This window comes from Pan paniscus, chromosome 3 (assembly GCF_029289425.2).
Source record: "Pan paniscus chromosome 3, NHGRI_mPanPan1-v2.0_pri, whole genome shotgun sequence".
NCBI classification, from domain to species: domain Eukaryota; kingdom Metazoa; phylum Chordata; class Mammalia; order Primates; family Hominidae; genus Pan; species Pan paniscus.
In genome coordinates, this window is record NC_073252.2 from 25,778,477 (window position 1) to 25,796,438 (window position 17,962).

The window sequence follows — 17,962 nt, forward strand, 5'->3', positions numbered from 1 at the left end:
CCTCCCAAAGTGTTGGGATTACAGGCGTGAGCCACTGTACCCGACCTAATTTCTATGTATTGATTTTTTATGACTTTTTCTATAACTTAAACTTCCCTAAAATGTGTAAAACAGAATTGTGTCCTAACCGCCTCGGGACCCCTCATTCGAGGCTTCTTGGGTTTGTGTTTTCCCAGGCTTTGGTCACTCCTATTGGCTCAGAACAAACCTCTTTAAAATATTTTACAGAAGGCAGGGCGCGGTGGCTCACGCCTGTAATCCCAGCACTTTGGGAGGCCGAGGCGGGCGGATCACGAGGTCAGGAGATGGAGACCATCCTGGCTAACACAGTGAAACCCCCTCTCTACTAAAAATACAAAAAATTAGCCGGGAGTGGTGGCGGGCGCCTGTAGTCCCAGCTACTCGGAGGCTGAGGCAGGAGAATGGCCTGAACCCGGGAGGCAGAGCTTGCAGTGAGCCGAGATCGTGCCACTGCATTCCAGCCTAGGCGACAGAGCGAGACTCCGTCTAAAAAACAAACAAACAAACAAACAAAAAATATATATATATTTTGGTTTTTCCATTAACAGAACTCTTTCTTCAAACAGAATCTCTCACACAAGCCCAGAATGGAAAATCTTGCACTCAAGCTCAGATAGTAGCAGAGTTTCGTTTCTAGACTTGGGGGAGGGGAATCTGGAACCGCCCTTCCCACTCCCCATACTTTCCAGGAATCTAGGAAATCCACAGAGCACAGCTGAAAAACAACTGAAATCTGGCCGGGCGCGATGGCTCACGCCTGTAATCTCAGCACTTAGGGAGGCCGAGGTGGGAGGTTCACCTGAAGTCAGGAGTTGGAGACCAACCTGGCCAACATGGCGAAACCCTGTCTCTACTAAAAATACAAAAATTAGCCATGTGTGGTGGTGCATGCCTGTAACTCCAGCTACTCGGGAGGCTGAGGCTGGAGAATCGCTTGAACCCCAGAGGCAGAGGTTGCAGTGAGCCGAGATTGTTCCACTGCACTCCAGCCTGGGTGACAGAGCAAGACTCCGTCTCAATAAATAAATGGATAAACAAAATATATTTATTGAATGTATTTATTGAGATGATTATCTCAATAAATAAATAAATAAGTCTGATGGCTGCTTAGTTTCCTTCCAGGTGGAAAAGTTGTGTCTCTTATCTCAAGGGCTTTAGCAAAGACCCCCATCTTTGTGCTTATCTATCTTCCACTAGTACCAGAAATTTTACCACTAGCAGATTATCCTTCTGTGTTGCCTTTCCTTCATCCTGCTGTAAGCACGGTCACTAGGAAAGGCAATCTTAAGCACTAACACTTCAGGGTGAATTCGTACATTTCATAGCCCTGTTTTGGGCCCCAGGATATTCATCCACAGCACCCACTCTGCGCCAGTGCCCTGCTAGACCTGTGGATACTGTGGTTAATGAAGGTCTCATGTCCCCCATCAAATGACAATTGAGAAAGGGATCGCCAAGCAGAAACTCTCAGTGATGTGTCTGTGTCCCCAGGCTTACAGGTATGATTAGAAAGAGGTCAGCTCAGGGACTCCGGAATGGGGAGGATTTCTTGATAACGGATGGCTTCCGGGAAGAAAAGACTCTTGAGTCTTAATGTGTCAAATGTGTCAGTAGGAATTAGCCAGATGAAGAAGGGGAGGGAGAAAGTAGTTCCAGGCCGAGGGACCATCTTATGTAAAGACTGAGAGATCAAGGGCCCTAAAAATCCAGAGTCCTTGAATTGGGTCCAGGGGCAACATTTCTGAATTGAAAGCATAACCTCTTTTTCTGGGGGTGGGAGAAGGATGAGGATGGAGATGATAAAGGAGACTTTGTTATTATTTTTCTTGGTGAGTTTATCACATTTTTAAAAAAGCAATGCATGCATGTATATATACGTTTGTCTCTTCCAAACCCTTTAATAATCCCATGAGCCTCCCCATTTGACAGATAAGGAACACTTAGGGCCTGTGAGTAAGCTGGTCAGGGTCTCAGGCAGGTATATGTAACTCCAGAACCTGTTTGCGCTGTAGCATTCTGATTTATTTCTGCTGTCTCATGAGGAAACAGGGAAAATAAGAGCAAGGAGAAAAGAAAGAGAGGAGAGAAGAAGGGAGGGGAAGGGAGGGGAGGAAAGGGAAGGAGAGGGGAGGAGAGGAGAGAGGAGACAGCGTCCAAAAGAGAAGAGGTTGCATGCAGGTTTGGAGGAAGGCTAAGGGGATATGGAACTTTCACCCTGCCAGGATCCAACTGGGCTCTGCCCTGTCCTCCCTTGAGCCCTGGCCCCAGCTGCAGGAGTAGATCCCTGCAATCTTCCCTCACACACTGCATAGCCCTGCCACCATCTGCACCCGGAGACTGGCTCTGGTTTGCTTTCCCAGATTTTGTTGGCACTCAACAGATACCATTGCTGAGATGGAGCAGTCATGGTGGCATGGGGCTTTGGTGGAGGCCATGGTCATAACTCCAAGGGCATGATCTTAGATACTGGAGCAGCACTTTTTGGCACCATGCTCATTGGACAGTGCACCAGCTAAATGGGTGGGTCTGGAGACCAAGGTCTCTTATCTATTTCATGAGGACCCCCCCTTTAGACAGCTCCTCTCTGCATGTCAGTCTTCTCACCCATAAAAGCAAGGGCTCTGTGATCCTAAAGCAAATCCAAGGTCTGGCTTACTGATTCCATCAATCATCCCAAACTAATTAGGAGGTGATTTCAGAGTGGATTTCATGGTGCCCGGGTCCTGCTGCAGATTTATTTGTGTGCAAGGAGAATCAGATGCTCAGACAGGGTGGGCTTAGGCTAATTAATTTCCAGGGGCAATGGGGCTACATATTCAGACTTCGATATTTTCCTTGTGGGTGTGGGACTCAACTGGTGAGTTCAGCGATAATGCGCTGTGATGTGTTCTGTTTGGGCTTCCACTTCCCTGATGGAACAGAGGGCCTCCCTTGGCACAGTCAACCAAACTGCACCCAAAACTGCCATTCAGGTCTCTTCCTTTGGGTCTTTTACAGTCACTTATGTCTACTGCCCCTTCGTTTAACTTCAGATCAGACAAGTCCTGCAATACACCTGCCACGTAGGTAAGGGTAGGAATGCAGGTGACTGAGCCCAAGTGTTTGAACCTTCATCTGTCTTTCACAGATATAAGTCAGAAGACCCAGAAGTGGGGGCCACACCATGTTATCCACTGCAAATTAATTAACAACTTAATAGCTTATTTGATTATTTATTGTGGGAAGGGTGTAGTGATTAACATAGGCATGGGAGGCAGGTTTCCTGGGTTGAAATCTTGATTTTGCCATCTCCCTTGCTGTGTGATCTGGAGTCAGGCCCTTAACCTCAGTTGTCTTAATCTGAAAAATGGAATCATAAAATACTCTCACATTTTAAGGAGATTGAGTTAACTCATACAAAGCACTCAGAACATTTCTCAATAAAACGCGTTAGCATTAGCCGTCATTATTATCTGCACTGAGGGGGACTATTGGCCAGTTATAAAGTTTAAGCCAATGCAGGTCCTGTCCTCCAAGCTCATGGTCTAGTCACAGGAAATAGTTACAAAGGACTCTTTCTCCTTCCAGGGTCCCTTGTAAATCAGCTGCCCCATGAAGATGGAACATGAAATTTTGTGGGGATGCCAGACCTCTCACCTTCCTACAGAGGGAGCTCTTTTCAGGGTAACTTTTGAAAATTTTTTAAAATTTATTTTAGCCTGCCACAGTGGCTCATACCTGTAATCTCAGCGCTTTGGGAGGCCAAGGCAGGAGGATCACTTGAGCTGAGGAGTTGGGGGACCAGCCTGGACAATATAGCAAGACCCCATGTTTTAAAAAGATTATTTTAAAAATTGAGGTATCACCTGGAGAAAGTGCATACAGATGTTTATACCCATGGAATCACCACCATGATCAAAATGTAGAATAATATTACCATCACTCTGTAAGGTTCCTGCTGCCTCATCCTGGGAAGGAGCCCCCAGCACCACCCCAGGTAATCTCCTTTCTGCCTACTAACCCCCATATGTGAGTTTCATACAAACGTAATCATAGCAGTGGTGTACTGATACATGTCTGACAACCAGCTCTCAAAACAAAAAGAAGAAGCAGAAGAAGAAGAACAGGAAGAAGGAAAATAAGAAGAAGCAAAGGAGGAAGAAGAAAAAGGAGAAGAAGAAGAAGGAAGAAGAGGAGGAGGAGGAAGAAGAGGAAGAGAAGGAGCCCTGATCTGTACCTTTGTCAATTTTTCTTTTTTTTTTTTTTTGAGACGGAGTCTTGCTCTGTCGCCCAGGCTGGAGTGCAGTGGCACGATCTCGGCTCACTGCAAACTCCGCCTCCCGGGTTCACGCCATTCTCCTGCCTCAGCCTCCTGAGTAGCTGGGCCCACAGGCGCCCGCCACCATGCCCAGCTAATTTTTTGTATTTTTAGTAGAGACGGGGTTTCACCGTGTTAGCCAGGATGGTCTTGATCTCCTGACCTCATGATCCCCCCACCTCGGCGTCCCAAAGTGCTGGGATTACAGGCGTAAGCCACAGCTCCCGGCGCTCCTTTGTCAAATTTTCTAGCAATTGCCACTGCTGATTTGAAGCAATCAAGGTGTGATTATTGAACATGGTATTGGAAATATACGTACAGTACAACACAATTATATATATTTTTCCACCAAATAGATAGAATAGATGCAAATAATCTCAATTGCATAGACAAGAGTAAAAATGTGGTAAAATAATTAGGAAGTGAAGAGTTTTGAGTTTACTACCTTTATATGCAATTTATTTAGTTGTAAGTTTATAATTTAATTTAAATAAAGCATGTATTTAATGATTGGATTGCAAAATTCCGAAAAATGTATGTAATAATTTGTTCTCATGAGCTAGTATGAGCTGTCTTTATCACACTCCTGAATCATGCACACTGTGTATTATTCTCTTGTGTGGGCTTATTTCACTCAACACTCTGTGTGATTCATTCCTGTCATTCTTTTTTTGAGTCAGAATCTTGCTCGGTTGCCCAGGCGGGATTGCAGTAGCATAATCGAGGCTCGCTACAGCCTCAACTTCCTGGGCTCAGGTGAACCTCACACCTCAGCCTCCCAACTAGCAGGGACCACAGTTGCCTGCCATCATGTTGGGCTAATTTTTATATTTTTTGTAGAGATGGGGTTTCACCATGTTGCCCAGGCTGGTCTCGAACTCCTGGCCTTAATCAATCCTCTGGCCTCAGCCTCCCAAGGTGCTGAAATTACAGGCATGAGCCACTGCCTGGCCCATTCCTGTCATTCTGTGTAACAGTCATTTGTTCTTTTGTTGTTGTTGTTGTTGTTCTGTGGTGTTCTATTGTATGGACAGACCACAATATTCATTCTCCTCTTGATGGCCATTGAGCTGCTTCCTGGTTTTGGCTACTAATTACTTTCAATTTTAAAGCTGCTTATAATCATTCATGTACACATATTTTTGTAGATATATGTGTTTATATCTCTTGAATTTATACCTAGGAGTGGATTTGCCAGGTGTTGGACAGGCATTTGTTTTCAGTAGATAATGCCAAATAGTTTTACCAGTCACCCACTGGACCCTTGCCATCTGCAGTGCTTGACTGTTACCTGGTTCCACTTCCTTCCTCCTACTTGCGACTGTCAGGCTCTAAAATTTTAGCCATTCTGGTGAATGTGTAGTGATCATCTCAGAACAATTTTAATTTGCATTTCCCTGAAAAGTGGAGTTGTCATTAGGTTTGGACTCAAGTGATCCGCCCCTCTTGGCCTCTCAAACTGCTTGGATTATAGGCATGAGCCACCACGTCCAGCCCATATTTTCAATCATAAAAACCGTGAATACTAATTAAAGAAAATTTTGGAAACACAAGAAAATACAGAAAAGAAGAAAAAAATTCTCCACGATCTCATCTCCCAATGTCAATTATTATTAATAATGTCCACACACATTTTTCCCCACTTTACATTATAATAAACCATTCGTAACTCTTTAACATCATGTTTTTTAATGGTTGCATTCCATTTTGTGGATATATCAAAATGTGTTTAACAACAAAATAGTGTTATCCACTTTCCACTTAATATTTTCCATGGTTTGTGGACATTTAAGATTCATAAATCTTGCGCAGATTTTTGTGCCACAGGAAGGAGATGCCAGAGCTTGCCTACTTATCACTTGTTGAGTACTGAATCTCTGACCACTGACAGGACTGTCTGACTCACAGTTGTTTATGGGCAAAGAAGTGATTCTGAAAGTAAACAGGGAAAGAAACAAAAGTCCCTGATTAGGCCAGGAGCGGTGGCTCACGCCTATAATCCCAGCACTCTGGGTGGCTGAGGCAAGTGGATCACTTGAGGCCGGGGGTTCAAGACCAGCCTGGCCAACATGGCGAAACCCCATCTCTACTAAAAATACAAAAAATTAGCCGGGCATGGTGGCACACACCTGTAGTCCCAGCTACTCGGGAGGCTGAAGCAGGGAGGCAGAGGTTGCAGAGAGCCATGATTGCACCACTGCACTCCAGCCTGGGCAACAAAACAAGATTCCGTCTCAAAAAAAAAAAAAAAAAAAAGAATTAGCTGGGAATGGTGGCCTGAGCCTGTAATCCCAGCTACTCCAGAGGCTGTGGCAGGAGAATCGCTTAAACCCAGGAGGTGGAGATTGCAGTGAATAGAGGTACCGCACCACTGCACTCCAGCCTGGCGACAGTGTGAGATTCCGTCTCAAAAAAGAAAACAAAAAAAAAAGTCCCTAATAAGACTTAAAATCTCTAAAACATATTATAAGTTTAATTCCTTATTTTTATCATTCACTCAATTATCACTCATTCATTTTATACTATTTACAGCTAGACATATCTGGGCTTTTGACTCAGCTCTGTCACTTACCAGCTGAGGGACTTTATGCCAGTGACTTGTTTCTCTTGGCCTGTTTTACCATCTGTAAAATGGGTAATAATGCCTGTCCGGGTTGTTAAGAGATTAAACTTAAGTGCATGAAGCACCTTTCCCATCTGACTTTTGAATCTCCTCTCTTCTGTTGGTTGAGCAACATGGCAGGCTTGACTGAATTATCCACACGGTGGCCTGTAATTTGGCTTTGTTGATGAGTGGATGAAGACACAGAGAATGCAACTGGTGGAAAACAGAGTGGCTTACGAGCTCAGAACTAGAGCCAGAAGAAGAACACGGGCCTTTGTTCCTTCCAGTGGTCTAACATGTCTCGTTAGGTCTTCTGCCCAGTGGAGTTCAGAAGGCCATGCAAGCACATCTCACTCTTCACCATGTTTTTGTGTGGGAGTGGTCAAACATCATTTCAATTTCAGAGCTGCACTTAGAAAAATGACCATTAAGACTCTTACCTTTTTCCCCTGTAACTTCAGCAATGCTTCTTAAAGAGTTTTCATTTTTGTCTAGTCGCTACTTTCTCATTCCTCCCAGTGCTTTCCTCTGGGTCTGAGAATGAAGGAAGAAGCCCTTTTGAGGTCTCCAGCACAACCATGTCACCTCAGTGACTTCCATGGGCCATTAGGCAGCCAGTCAGCAGCATTTATGTCCTTGCTATCAGCAGGACATGGAATATGGGGGAGGAGAAGTCATTTCTCTCCTGCTGATTCAACATTCATTAACGTGTTAGCAACAGAGGGGGCATTGTTAACTGCAGCTCCCATCTGAACTACAGACTTCCTAGAAAGATTAATGCTCTCTTCAATATGAAACAACAACAACAACAAAATGGTTACAACCAGTCCTTTCAGAAAAGCAGGCAAAGATGTGCTGTTTTACTCCTCCCAGACCCCTTGCTTCTCCTATTTCGACCACATTTGAAAAAGGATTTCTCTGTTTCTACCATGAATAATACTCTGTTGTCCAGCACATTGCAGCGACTTAATTTCCTTTGTGCATGGACCTTTTTGACAACCAGTAGGCACTGGAGAAACTAATACCATCCAGGGTCCATCATCATCTTCCTCTTTTTTTCCTTTTTCGAGATGAAGTTTTGCTCTTTCACCCAGGCTGGAGTGAAGTGGTGCAATCTCAGCTCACTGCAAACTCTGTCACCCCCACCCGCCCCGGTTCAGCGATTCTCCTGCCTCAGCCTCCTGGGATTACAGGTGCCCACCACCGTGCCTAGCTAATTTTCATACTTTTAGTAGAGACAGGGTTTCTCCATGTTGGTCAGGCTGGTCTCCAACTCCTGACCTCAGGTGATCCGCCCGCCTCGGCCTCCTATAGTGCTGGGATTACAAGCATGAGCCCCTGTGCCAGGTCTCCATCATCTTCTTTACAGTGAAGTCCAAATGGTCTCAACTTCCTCACTTCTTTACTTACCTCTTAATCCCCTGCCATTTAGGGTTGGCCCTTGACACTGCCCTGAGCCTGTTCCTGCCAAGATCACAATGTCAATAAACGCTGTGGTCGCTCTTCTGCCCTCCTCTTCCCTGACCTCCCTATGGTGTTACCCAACCTTCAGCCACTTTCTGCCTCTTGAAAAGTTCCATTCCTCAGCTTCCTGGTCTGCAAATATTCCTCTTTCCTCTTGCATTTTTGGCACTTCCTTATCACTCTTCCTGGGCTCTTCTTTTCTCTGCCAACTCTTCAGCTCAGATGTTGCCAAACATTTTCTTTTTTTCTTTTTGCAGTGGAACCTTTTTTTTTTTTTTTAAACAAATGAGATTTTGTGTATATTTGAACCCAATATAAAACACAGAAAACCACAGTTGCTATGGTTGAAATCATGGGTGGCACTTTCTCTCCTCTTATCTCCTCTCCCAGAATCCCCAAGAGCTCCTCTCCAGAATCCTGGGCCTCTGAGAAGCCACAGCCTATGTGATGAGGTTCTATGTGAGTCTTTACGCCTCACTCCACTCATGCATCCTGGATGGCCCCAACCCTCCTGGCCTAACAATGACTATCCTTTTCTCCAAATGTGCTGTGTGTGGAGGGGCAATAAACAAATGCTCTTTTCTTTCTTCAATGCTTCTTTCAAGCATTTGAAAAATGAGAGGAGGCAGATGGAGAGCGAAAAATGTCAGCTTTATTATTGACAAAGCTGCGTAGAGAATGTCTTTACATCATTAGCCTAATGGGTTTGCTATCTTTCCTAGAGTTAACTCTCCCATCAGTCCTGGGCAGAACTGGAATTCCCAGCCATTTATACAGAAGAGATGAGGTTCTCCCAAACTCACCAATCAAAAGTCACTCCTTCTCCCATGGGGAAGAGTGGGCACAGAGACCAGGAACACTAACCTCAGCCAACAACGATGGCTCCACTCCCTGGGGGTGTCTTGTGGTTTGTGAGGCACTGAGGCATTTAGTGTATGGGGAACTGTGATACCAGGCATCCTCAAACACACAGAACAACTCAACACATGAAAGAATTGTCCAGGTGCAGTGGCTCACACCTGTAATCCCAGCACTTTGGGAGGTCGAGGCAGGTGGATCACCTGAGGTCAGGAGTTCAAGAGCAGCCTGGCCAACATAGTGAAACCCCATCTCTACAAAAGTATGAAAATTAGCCAGGCAGGATGGCGGGTGTCTGTAATCCCAGCTACTCAGGAGGCTGAGGCAGGAGAATCACTTGAACCGGGGAGGCAGAGGTTTGAGTTGAGATTGCACCATTGCACTGCAGCCTGGACTACAGAGTGAGACTCTGTCTAAAAAAAAAAAAAAAAAAAAAAATTCTCCTGAATCTTGCATGACCTTTGAACATCTGATCGGACATTCCATACATAGGTGAATGAGGATATAATTATCTGTATCTAGGCTGGATGCCATGGCTTATGCCTGTAATCCCAGCACCTTGGGAGGATGAGGCAGGGGGATCACCTGAGGTCAGCAGTTCAAGACCAGCCAGGCCAACATGGTGAAACTCTGTCTTTACTAAAAATTAAAATTAGCTGGGTGTGGTGGTGCACGTCTGTAATCCCAGCTACTCAGGAGGCTGAGGCAGGAGAATCACTTGAGCCTGGGAGGCGGAGGTTGCAATGAGCTGAAATCGTGCCACTGCACTCCAGCCTGGGCGACAGATTGAGACTCTGTCCAAAAAATAAATAAATAAGTAAATATATATATATATATAAAATCTGTTTCTAGAACATTAATCTATTTTTACATACTGAAAGTACTTTTTGCAGTTTTTTTTCTTTTCTTTTCTCTTTTTTCTTTTTGAGATAGAATGTTACTCTGTCTCTCAGGCTGGAGTGCAGTGGCGCAATCTTAGCTCACACTGCAACCTCTGCCTCTCGAGTTCAAGCGATTCTGGCACCTCAGCCTCCTGAGTAGCTGGGATCACAGGTGCGAGTCACCAGGCCTGGCTAATTTTTTTATTTTTAGTAGAGATGGGGTTTGGCCATGTTGGCCAGGCTGGTCTCAAACTCCTGACTTCACGTGATCCACCTGCCTCGGCCTCCCAGAATGCTGGGATTACAGGCATGAGCAACCGTGCCCTGCCTTTTACAGTTTTTATACGCACTATATACTGAATTTTCTAGAAAAGCAAATACTGCACAAATTGAACGCCGATTATACTTTCATAGATTGAGAACTTACCTGAGGGTTGTTCAATAATTTAGAAAATTATGAAATTTTCTGATGACAACGGCTCCTGTAGTATTTTCACCGTTAATGCAATAACACATTCCTGTATTGGTTGGTATCTGTGGCTGTTGCACTTACAGTGAGAACATCTGACTGCTCCTTTGTGGCTTCCGGTAAACTTCCACCCAAATATTGCTCAGATGCATGCAGCTCCCTGCAGGCGCCATGGTTCTCTTTCCCTCTGGCCTTTGCACTTCCTGTGCTTCCTGCACTTATCTGAGGAGTGTCCCTGAGTATGAAGGAAGAGTACCTCCTCTAGGTTTCCAGAGTGTTGCTCACACTGCATCTGAGTCTCTGTCTGTCTGCTGCCTCTGCCACCAGACCTTAAGTTCTGCCAGGGTAAGGACCCATGCACACTGCTGGTTTCTGCATCCCTAGTGCCTGACCCAGGTTCAGGCACATGATAAGCAACCCTTCCCTCGATATATATCTTTGCATCAAGAAAAATAGCATCTATTTGAAAAGCTATAAATCTCTGGTCCATCAGGAACTAATGGTGGAATCTTCCCGTCAAAGTCAATCACAGGCAAACTAAAGGTGAAATAAAGGTCTCAGCGAAAAGGACATTTTTCCTCCCAAGATGATCTTAGGAGGCCTTGTCTTTCATTCTTTAGTGTTTCTGCCAGAAAATCAATTGTTAAATTATTCATTGAGTCAGATCAGGTCATTTTGAAAGTAATCTTCAGAGTGAGTGAATCTTTATCAAAGTTGACACTATTCCTGATATCTGAACAGATTAGTTTTATAATTTAATGCTTAATCTGTCCACAAAACACAATGAGAAAAAAATGCTGCAGTAACCTGGGTATTGAAGAACTCGCCTTCTTGATTGTTTTTATTCTCTTTTTACCTTATCAGGTGAATAAAACTTGAAAGTAATAAAAAGAGACTCATAAAACAATGCTCATTTTGATTTATACTTCTAACCCCTTAATTATCAGCAGCTTAACTGTCTCTCCTGATTTCCATCTGACTTCAGGCTGAGCGACAGGATGCACTCATTGACTCAGAGACACTGGCAGGGGTCATAGAGGTTATGCGTATCTATAAGTCAGAGCAGGTGAGTTCAAAGTCACCAAGGTGAAGCTGCATGCATGGGTTCTGCTCTTGACTCCTTAGTTTGTGGCCTTGGAGAGGCACCCCCTCTCAGAACTTCCTTTTCTTTCTTTCTTTTTTTTTAAATTTAACAGAAGCAGGGTCTCCCTATGTTGCCCTGGTCTCAAACTCCTAAGCTGGAGGAATTCTCCGGCCCCAGCCTCCTGAATTGTTGGGATTACAAGTGTGAGCCACTGCTCCCAACCTGAACTTCATTTACTTCAGTGGTAAAATAGGGATGAGAGTGTCTACTTTGCAGGGTTGTTGGGAGAATTGAATGAATGATGGATAAATGGTCCGTGAAACCAAGAAAATGCTCAATGAAGGTTAGCTTCCGCTCCAAAGGGACGCACAATCACTGTGCTTTCCTCTCTTCTACTCCTTATGCATTATCTTTGGCCTTAAACCACACGGGAACATCTCATTTCTTCTTTTAATTCGATCCCTCTGTTACAATTTGGGTCTTCCTCAGAAAGTCTGTAAGGTGGTGACTGCATATTTATTCTGGTAGAATTAGGGAGATTTGAGTGTTTAATAAAAACCATGGATGGCCGGGCATGGTCGCTCATACCTGTAACCCCAGCACTTTGGGAGGCCAAGGTGGGAGGGTCGCTTGCATCCATGAGTTTGAGACCAACCTGGGCAACATAGCGCAGACCCCTGTCTCTACAAAAAAATAAGAAATTAACCAGGTGTGGTGGTGTGCCCCTGTAGTCTCAACTACTCGAGAGGCTGAGGTGGGAGGATTGCTTGTGCCGGGGAGGATGAGGCTGCAGTGAGCTGTGATGGCACCACTGCACTCCAGCCTAGGTGACAGAGGAGACCCTGTCTCAAGAAAAAAAAAAAGAATACTTTAAAAATTAAAAAAGAAAAACATAGGTATGGCTCAAAGAGTGAGATTTTCTTCGCTAACACTTCCAGTGACTGGAATTTTGGAAAAAATTCAGCTTCACCTTTTACAAAGACCCCAGTTCTATTTATAAAGAGAACCTGACTCCACCATTCATCAAGCTGCAAAGCACTTAGCATTTTTGGTTGGCTAGGATTCACTTATATATTACCTTGTACCACAGGCCAGGATGACAGCTCTTCCATGTGGAGTATCAGCAACATAAGGCCAGGGGCCGTGTCTGTCTACATCACTGTATCTCTTAGGACTGTGCCTGATACCTAGTAGGTGCTCAGAAATATAACTGCCAAACGAATGAATAAATATATCTCACCCATTCATGGAATCATAGTATTGAAATTGACTTGCTACTTAGGAGGATATGATCAATAGTTTTATATCCCCCAAAGCTTTCCGTAGCCCCAGGAATTTTCCATGTGCTAACCTGATGATGGCTGATAAAACTGCTATGTTTTGGGAGTTGTCTCCATATAGAACAAAGTTCACTTTGCTTTGCTGTACTTCACAGCTCGGCCTTGATTAGACAGTTAGAGGAGATTCAGGAGAATTTGTGCCAGGGAGAAAACCAATTAAAGCCCAAATGGAAAGAAATTAATGGCCTGCAGTAATTCTGTGGTCTGAGGGCAAAGTCTCAAATCTCTCCCTACCTAAAGCCAGTGCTGGGTTTTCCAACCTTCTCAATGCTTTTGTAATGCATGTTTGTTGTTGTTGTTGTTAATGTTGAAATTCCTAGTGAAATAATGGCCAGACAACTGTTTATAGCCCTTACTTTAGTAAATGAGAAAATCTGAAAAATGTCTTCCTTTGTGTTAATTTTACCAGATTTATACCTTGGCAAGTCACTGGGTAGAATTGGAACAGTTTGGGAATCAAATATATAGTAACTGGAACAACCCTATCATTATTACCAGTTTTAAATTACTGTGGCTGTTATCAGCTGAAATGCTGTAGGAAAATCTCAATTAATTGGACATGAGCCTTCTAGGAACTGCAAGTAATTTGATAAAACATAAAATGACAGAATAATATCATTTAACCAAGTTCCCGTAGGGGTCTATATCTATGCTGCATGCTCAGGGCTCATTTGGTCTACATTTTGCATATTGCTATCACTAATACCTACCTACAGCATTAAAAATGAGAAGTGGCCAGGTGCTGTGGCTCATGGCGAGACCCTGTATCTATTAAAAAAAAAAAAAAAGAAGAAGAAAAAGAAAGGATGAAAGAAAGAAAGAGAAAGAAAGAAAAGTGGCTAGAGCCACTTTGAAACTAAAATTTTAATTTAATTCAAATGTTAATGTAAATTTAATTTATTAAACATTCCAGCTCTATAATATTTTGAGTCATGAATGCATTTTTATTACGACATAAACATCCAGAAAAGTACAGAGTATGATAAAGTACCAACAGAAATGAACATATTGTTAATTTTTTGATGTCTTTGTTTCAGACATTTTTAAAGAAGTAATGCATTAAAGATAAAATTGAATGGCTAGGCGCTGTGGATCACGCCTGTAATCCCAGCATCTTGGGAGGCTAAGGCAGGGGGATCAACTGGGGTCAGAAGTTCAAGACCAGCCTGGCGCAACATGGTGAAACCCCATCTCTACTAAAAATACAAAAATTAGCTGGCCATGGTGGTAGGTGCCTGTAATCCCAGCTACTCAGGAGGGTGAGGCAGGAGAATTGTTTGAACCTGGGAGGCAGAGGTTGCAGTGAGCCAAGATCGCACTACTGCACTCCAGCCTGGGTGAAAGAGCGAGACTCCGTCTCAAAAAAGAAAAAAAAGATACAACTGAACCTCTCTTTCCCCATTCCAGAAGCTTCTGTATCCTTCTCATCCATGTCTTTATAGTTTATTTATGAACAACATATAGCATTCTTTGAATATTTAAACAAATTGCATTATACTATATATAATTATTAATATATTATTATCTATAGTATATGGCATTATACTATATATAATATAGTAATATATTAGAATATATTATGAATATAATAGTACTAATATAATTACATTATAATATAAAACTTTTTTTTTTTTTTAGATGGAGTCTCGCCCTGTCCCCCAGGTTGGAGTGCAGTGGCGCTCTCTCAGCTGACCGCAACCTCCCTCTCCTGGGTTCAAGGGATTGTCCTGCTGCAGCCTCCCGAGTAGCTGGGATTACAGGAGCACACCACCATGCCCGGCTAATTTTTTTGTATTTTCAGTAGAGATGGGGTTTCGCCATGGTGGCCAGGCTGGTCTCAAACTGCTGACCTCAGGTGATCTGCCTGCCTCAGCCTCCCAAAGTGCTGGGATTACAGACCTCAGCCACCATGCCCAACCTATAATATATAATTATGCTATTATTAGTATAATAACAAAATATATTATTATACTAATATGACATATTAGTAATATAATTACCAATAGAATAATATATTACATATAGTATAATGCCACATACTATAGATATTAATATATTATTAATATACTATACTAATATACTATTAATATAAATATATCCTATATTATATATAATATAATGCCATTTGTTTACATATTCAAAAAGCTATATATTGCTCATAATAAACTATAAAAACATGAATATATAATATACTATAATATGTAAAATATAATATATAATATAGCATATAATTTTTATTATAAAATATAAATATATAATATATGCTATATTATAATATTATGCTATATTATATGTAATACAAGTACATAACATAATAATATATATTATATTCTTAATTATATAATATATAGTATATGTTATATATATAAAATACTACATATATATACAAAACTCTGCAACTTGGCTTTTTTTCAGTTGTTATAATTTCGGGCCCTATGTCTATATATATATTTATCAAACCTCCCAGGTTTGATATATAAGAACAAATGTCAGGCTGACACAGTGGCTCGCACCTGTAATCTCAGCACTTTGGGAGGCTGAGGCAGGAGGATTGCTTGAGCCCAGGAGTTCAATACTAGCCTGGGCAACATAGTGAGGCCCTGTCTCTACAGTAAATAACACATTAGCTGGGTGTGGTGGTGCACACCTGTGGTTCCAGCTACTCAGGAGACTGAGGCAGGAGCATCCCTTGAGCCCAGCAGGTCCAGGCGGCAGTGAGCCGTGATCCCATAATTATTCCCATCCTGGGTCACAGAGTGACACCTTGTCTCAAACAAACAAACAAAACCCCCAAATTTCATATATAAATAAATTTTATTCACTTTTAACCCCTCTAGAGAGTTTCAAATTATAAATATGTCAAGATGCATTTATCTAGTGCCCTAAGGCTGATAAATTTGGACTGTTTCTAATTTTTTTCCTGTTAAAAACAATGCTGTAATGCACATCTTGGCATATTTTTTGGGGGGAATATGTATGAGAATTTCTCTATAGTCATTCATATTTCTTATGATTCCTGGTATGTTTGGGCTTGTTTTTACTTATTTAGCTTTTTTTTATAGTATTTTTTTTTTGAAACAGGGTCTCACTCTGTTGCCCAGGCTGGAGTGCAGTGGTGTGATCTTGACTCACTGCAACCTCCCCTTCGGGTTCAAGCAATTCTCCTGCCTCAGCCTCCCAAGTAGCTGGGATTACAGGCATGTGCCACCATGACCGGCTAATTTTTGTATTTTCAGTAGAGACAGGGTTTCACCATGTTGGCCAGGCTGGTCTCAAACTCCTAGCCTCATGTCATCTGCCTGCCTGGGCCTCCCAAAGTGTTGGGATTACAGGCGTGAGCCACTGCCTATAATGTGTACCATGCTTTTTCTTTGCTTCTTCATCCACTCTTTCCTCTTCCCTTGTTTAGAAGTTAAACATTTGATTTATTTTCATTGGTGGTTAATTATTAGCATGCATGATTGCAGGTTTAGAGCTAATGAAAATCTCTATTATTTCCTCAAACAATACAAGGAACTTTGCATGCTTTTACTCCTAAAACCTCCTCCCATCTTCCGTAATATTGTTGGGCAATATTTTAGTTTCACTTACAAAATAAAAATAAATCCTCCCAGTTGCTCTTCATTATTGTTAGTTATCATAATTTTACAGCGAATATTGTTTAGATTTATCAACTTTTTAATCAATTCCTGACTCATCATTGGCTTTTTGCGTTATACACCTTCCTTATAGGTTTGGTTTCTTACTTGCTGAGATATCATCTTTGTTATTTCTCTTAATAAGGAATTGTTTGCAGTAAAATTCCCTAACCTTTTGTGTCTGAAATATTTCTTTCTGCTCACTCCTGCATAATGATTTGGCATGTATGCCTGATACTACCTCCCTCCTCTCGTCTCTATCGGCCCTGTAGGACTCCTAGTAAATATATGCTGAATCTGTTCCTTCTGTATGAACTGTTTCCTGACTGCTTTCATACTTTTCACCTCTTTATGAGCTGCATTTTGTGTGATTTCCTCAAATCTACCTTTTAGTTTATGAGTTACTTCTTTAGTGTATTGTATAATATGTTCGTTGAAGTTTTATTTTTAATGACTCTCATTTTATTTCTAGCTCAGTTGAATTTTTAAAAAAATTTCACAGTCCCCCCCAATCCTAGTTTTGTGTTGTATTCTTTCATTTTCTTTTGTTTCTTTCTTTCATGCATTTTATTCCTGTGTATTATTGCCTGCTTGAATATATGATTTTAAGGTCTCTTTGAGATGGCTTTATATGTATAGTTCTTGGTTCTAAATTCTGTTGCATTTGCTGTGCATACTAATTTTCTCTTACAGCAGTTATTTACTTCATGAACTTAGTAATTTTTTTTTTTTTTACCATGAGTTTATCTTTGCAGGCAGTGATTTTCTGTGAAATGCGTGTGCTTATTCCAGACCTTATCGATCCAGACCAGTTTTTTTGTTTTGTTTTGTTGGGTTTTTGTTTTGTTTTGTTTTGTTTTTTGTTTTTGAGACAGAGTCTCACTCTTTTGCCCCAGCTGGAATGCAGTGGTGCTGTCACGGCTCACTGCAGCCTGGACCTCTGGGCTCAAGCGATCTTCCTGCCTCTGCCTCCCAAAGTGCTGGGGTTACAAGTGGGAGCCACCCGCCTGACCAGCTTTATGTTTGTTTCTCGGAATGGGTTCTTTTGACTGATTGGTAGCATGGATTAAGACCACAGGTTTGTGTATGATGCAGGTGGATGTTCTGCTTTCTTTCAAGTGATTCTCTTTTTTTTTTTTCTTGAGACAGGGTTTCACTGTGTCACCCAGGCTGGAGTGCAGTGGTGTGATCATAGCTCACTGCAGTCTCAACCTCCCAGACTTAAGTGATCCTCCTGCCTCAGCCTCCTGAGTAGCTGGGACAACCAGCATGAACTACCACGCTAGGTTCACTTTTTAAATTTTT

General features: G+C 42.3%; 1 long non-coding RNA gene across 1 annotated transcript in view; it reads right to left on the reverse strand.

Moving 5' to 3' along the window:
* Positions 1–3,217: 3,217 nt before the first annotated feature.
* Positions 3,218–17,962, reverse strand: part of LOC130541422 (uncharacterized) — a 38,206-nt gene continuing 23,461 nt past the window's right edge. The window contains exons 3-4 of the long non-coding RNA XR_008955476.1: positions 7,364–7,457; positions 3,218–3,360 (exon numbers count right to left, since the gene is read on the reverse strand). This is a non-coding gene — a long non-coding RNA (uncharacterized LOC130541422). The remainder of the gene's footprint in view (positions 3,361–7,363; positions 7,458–17,962) is intronic.